Source organism: Schistocerca cancellata, chromosome 7, assembly GCF_023864275.1.
Source record: "Schistocerca cancellata isolate TAMUIC-IGC-003103 chromosome 7, iqSchCanc2.1, whole genome shotgun sequence".
In the NCBI taxonomy this organism is placed as follows: Eukaryota; Metazoa; Arthropoda; class Insecta; order Orthoptera; family Acrididae; genus Schistocerca; species Schistocerca cancellata.
In genome coordinates this window covers 198145369-198150795 of record NC_064632.1, presented here as the reverse complement: position 1 = coordinate 198150795, position 5427 = coordinate 198145369, and positions in this window count along the sequence as shown.

Below are 5427 nucleotides of genomic sequence, written 5' to 3'. Positions count from 1 at the left end.
TAAACTTATATCCATTTTTGAACATTGTTTCCCAAAGGAAACTACTAATTGTATCACCACACACTTTTCAAATAAACCTTGGATTACTACAGGTATTAAAGTGTCTTCAGAAAGAAAAAGAAAACTGTATGAGACAGTAAGAACTAGTAAAGATCCAGATGCAGTGTTACACCATAAAAATTATTGTAACACATTGAGAAAAGTTGTAAGGAAATCAAGAAATATGTATGTTAGAGAAGAAATTAAAAACTTTGGCAATAAAATCAAATCAATATGGAATGTTAGAAGGGAGACAGGAAACGTAACCACTGGGGCAGGTAGTATTAACATTAAAGAGAATGAGACCATCCTAACCAACAGTACACAAGTAACTAATGTATATAACAACCATTTCTTAAGTGTAGGAGAAAAAAAATTGGTGAGAATAGATCTAAAGAAGAAGCCAGGCAGTACATGGAGGAGTCAGTTTTGAAAAAGTCAGATTAAGTTTTACCTAACAACCTATTGTGAAAAAGTAAAATTATTAAATCTTTGAAAAATAAATGTTCTGTTGTAGTAGATGACATCTCTAATAAGATACTAAAACAATGTGGAGCAATTACGGCTGATGTTCTGAGTCACATATGTAATGTATCACTAACTCAAGGTATTTTCCCAGACAGGTTAAAACATGCCATTGTCAGGCCTCTCTACAAAAAGGGGGACACCACAGATGTCCATAATCATTGGCCAGTATCCTCACTTACAGCATTTTCAAAAATCTTCGAGAAAATAATGTACTTAAGAGTGGTTAGCCATCTCAACAGTAACGGGATACTTAGTAAATCACAGTTCACATTTCAAAAATGCTGATCCACTGGGACACCAATATACAGTTTCACTGTCCACATAATAGAGTCTTTAAATAGTAAAATGTCACCAATAGGAATTTTCTGTGACTTCTCCAAAGTGTTTGACTGTGTGAAACATGACATTATGTTACAGAAACTACAGTCCTGTGGTATAAATGGAATAGCATATGAGTGGTTTGAGTCATACCTACAGAACAGGAAACAAAAAGTTTCTTTATATGGATCAAGTGATTTAAATAAATTTTCCACTTCATCTAACTGGGGTGAAATTATATCAGGTGTTCCACAGGGTTCAAACAGGGTCTCCTTCTATTCTTGATATATGTGAACGACCTCCCTTCATATCTGAAACAAGAAGTTGAACTGACACTGTTTGCTGATGATACAAGCATCATTATTACCGAGCGAGGTGGCGCAGTGGTTAGCACACTGGACTCGCATTCGGGAGGACGACGGTTCAATCCCGTCTCCGGCCATCCTGATTTAGGGTTTCCGTGATTTCCCTAAATCGCTTCAGGCAAATGCCGGGATGGCTCCTTTGAAAGGGCACGGCCGATTTCCTTCCCCATCCTTTCCTCACCCGAGCTGGCGCTCCATCTCTAATGACCTCGTTGTCGATGGGACGTTAAACACTAGTATCGTCCACAAGCATCATTATTAAACCAGTAAAAGAAAATAATACAAATAAGGTCTTTGGAAACGTCATTAATTGGTTTTCTGCAAATGGGCTTTGTCTAAACTTCGAAGAAATACAATACATCCAATTTTCTGCTGCAAAAATTACTGTTCCTTCAATGAATATAACACATCAACAGAAGTGTCATTTGACAGTGTAGAGCATATTAAGTTTCTGGGTGTATATATAGATGAGAATCTTAATCGGGAAATTCATATTTTGGCTCTTCTAAGGCGACTAGGTTCAGCAACTTTTGCAATCAGAATAATTGCCAATTTTGAGGATATAGAAATTAGTAAGCTAACATACTTTGCATACTTTCACTCTCTGATATCATACAGAATAATATTTTGGGGTAACTCAACAACAGATAGCAGTAATACCTTCAAAAAGAAATTGAAATGATACCTCCTTGACAACTGCTTTATACCCCAGATGAATTCTTGAATAGGACTAAATAAATCTATTAATGTAGTACACTGTATTGTAATATATATATGCTAAAAATCTTGTATCATATATGCATTTCTTGTGCACTCCACACATTCCACATCATAACCACTACTGTACCATGCAACTGATCAATGGAACATGCAAAAAAAGAAAAGAAATATATTTTGCATGTTATTGAATAGGGTCGTCTGGATATAACAGTGTGTCAAGACTAGGATACTACAATGGCTGAAGTACATTTAGGTATCCACAGAAAAATTTTTGAAGTTAATACTAGGGCCTCCTTTGTACCGTGTATGAAGCACACAATTTGGGCAGATTACATGCTTTTTCCACAGCGACTATTTTTTTCGAACCTCAGAACGTTTGTACATGTTTTACTCAGCCTATAGCCACAGACAGATGATCCTTCCGAAACACGATGGAGTTAAATTCAGGAAGTCTTTCAGATACACAATGGTGTGCTCACTACGAAGCTGTTGAGTCTGTGTTACAATGCTTTGAAAATATTGTCGATAAAGCCTAGGAACTGCCTGATTCTTCAGAACTACAGAAACCAAATGACTTGCCCAAACTCTGTTGCCCGCATTGTGTAATTTCTCATTTGTGTGAATTTTGTGCTTTGGAGTACTGACCTGGAAGAAGTCAATCATGCACCAAAGCATTTTCAGATTCTTGGCATCAGCTTCATGATGTGTGATGCCATGATGAGAAGTCTAAAGCTGTTTTCGAGAGAAAGAGATGTTATGTCGGTGATGAAGCACTTTGATTTGTGAAAGACAAAATGGACATTCTGTGGTAAAAAAGTAGAACTTTTAGAAAGTTATGTCTGAAGGGAAGGCTGCAGGCAAAACGATGATGTTGCTCCAGGAACTGAGAAGGTTGTAGCCACCCGCAGTCGATCTGCTGTCGTCGACTTCTCTGATGTACGCTATTTATTTTGTATCTACTGTATATGCCTCACTATTCGTTATATCTGCACCTCAGATGGAACAGCCACAAACATCTTCACTGTAACGGCGACTAAATTTCGGCTTTTCATGATAATGTTAACTTTTTGCTCAGTCAATCACCCTTCATTTGCTGCTGCATTACTGAAGACATGATAGTTAATAACGCCTTTGGGTGTTACTTATTAGTTAATAATAACACATAATTATGGAAATGACTTTAGTTTTTTTATTAATAACATTCAATAATAATTAAATGATCATGACTTATTGTGTTTTGTATGGATGGAAAAGAAGGGTTGATCCTACACTTACTCTCAGCAATTACGGCTACTAAAATGTCCGTGAATTTTATAGTTTGTCACTTAGAGACATTATAGCAAAGACTATTATCCATTACTATACTTCGATACAGTCATTCAAACTTAGTACGCTTTTATTTTCACAAAGCTAAGTGTCCAATTCCGTTCTTATATTCAGTTAGTCTGTGACCTTATGGCAGAAGTCTATCCCATGTAAATTAACAATAGTGATTTTTCTTGCAATTTAACAAAAGTGCCCTGATTCCTTCTGTAGTCTTTCATAAGTAAATGACCACTATATCGCATGCCACGGCTGTGAAGACTTTTTCAGAGTGCAGAAAAGAAGATGAGAACTAAAAATACCCGCACATGGCTTATATAGTAGAATTTAGAAACAAAAGTAGCTGCGTTAAGCCCTCTTTGATATCCCTGAATCGCAACTTTGCTACGGGTGTTATTCTGATGAGAGATTATATATAGATAACTTTAATTAAAACTTTTTCAGTGCTCTTAATTATAACTGATATTATCGATCACCTCTCCCCTATTTGAAAATAAGACTGATAATAATATTCTTCACTAAAAGAGCGGTTATAAGGCCATGTTAGAGTGTGCTGACAGGTTTCCACAAGAAATCGAGAAACACAGCAAAATCGTAAAACATGGGCTTGCATCAGGTCGTTTTTCATTTTTAGAGCCCAGTAGTCTGATTAAAATCGCAGAAACGAAACTTACAATTTCATAAAAAAAAGTTAGTTGGCAATTAAGATCAGACTTATAAATATGGAACCCCTACAGGAATTTCATGCCTTTGATTTCAGCATACTGCCGAAGTTCCCCTGCTTTTGAGGTTTTCAAGATTCTTACAGTTTGTGGTTGGATATGATTTTATCAAATCTGTTCCCAAACTCATTTTGACGTTAAGATTTTTCTGAACTTTGTGTGCTTCAGTAACATCATGTGAGAGGAGTTTTTCAATACCCAAATTAATTCAGCGCTACCTTAGGTCTATGGCCTGTAAGTGTGATTCTCTAGTTTGTCAGTTTTGTCAGTATAAAACAGTGTGGCTGCAGATATCGATTTTTATGGTGCAATTCCGAATTTTGCTGTAGAAACAGTTGGAAGGAAGACATTACAAGCTACATGTTCAAGTCACGCATCACTAAGAAGAGCCTTTGTTACTTGTACTGCAACTGTTAAGTTGGGTTGTTTGTAAATAGTATTAGATTAGATTAGATTAGATTAGATTAATACTTGTTCCATAGATCATGAATACAACACTTCGTAATGATGTGGAACGTGTCAGGTTAATAAAAGATGTCTGTACAAGATATTACATTACACAAAATATTGCATGACACTAATGTTTAAGTTAGGTTTTTTCCCCTCCCTTAATTTATATCTAAAAATTCAGCCAATGAGTAGAAGGAGTTGTCATCTAGAAATTCTTTTAATTTATTTTTAAATGTTGGTTGACTATCTGTCAGGCTTTTGATACTGTTTGGTAGGTGACCAAAGACTTTTGTGACAGCATAATTTACCCCTTTCTGTGCCAAAGTCAGATTTAACCCTGCATAGCGAAGATCATCCTTTCTCCTGGTGTAATAGCACACTGCTATTACTTTTGAACTAGGTTGGATTATTAACAACAAATTTCATAAGTGAATATATATACTGTGAGGTTACTGTGAGGATCCCTAGATCCTTAAATAGATGCCTGCAGGATGACCGTGGGTGGGCTCCAGCAATTATTCTGATTACACGTTTTTGAGCAATGAATACTTTTCTACTCAACGATGAATTACCCCAGAATATGATGCCATACGAAAGCAGTGAATGAAAGTAGGCATAGTAAGCTAATTTACTGAGATTCGTATCACCAAAATTTGCAAAAACCCTAATAGCATATGTAGCTGAGCTCAGACGTTGCAACAGACCATCAATGTGTTGCTTCCAGTTTAACCTCTCATCAATGGACACACCTAAAAATTCTGAAAATTCTACATTAGCTACAGGCTTCTGTTCAAAGACAATATTTATTACTTGAGTTGTGCCATTTACTGTATGGAACTGTATATACTGTGTTTTATCAAAATTTAAAGAGTGTCCGATTGCTGAGAACCACTTAATAATTTTGTGAAAAACATCATTTACAATTACATCACTTAGTTCTTGGTTTTTGGATGTTATTACTA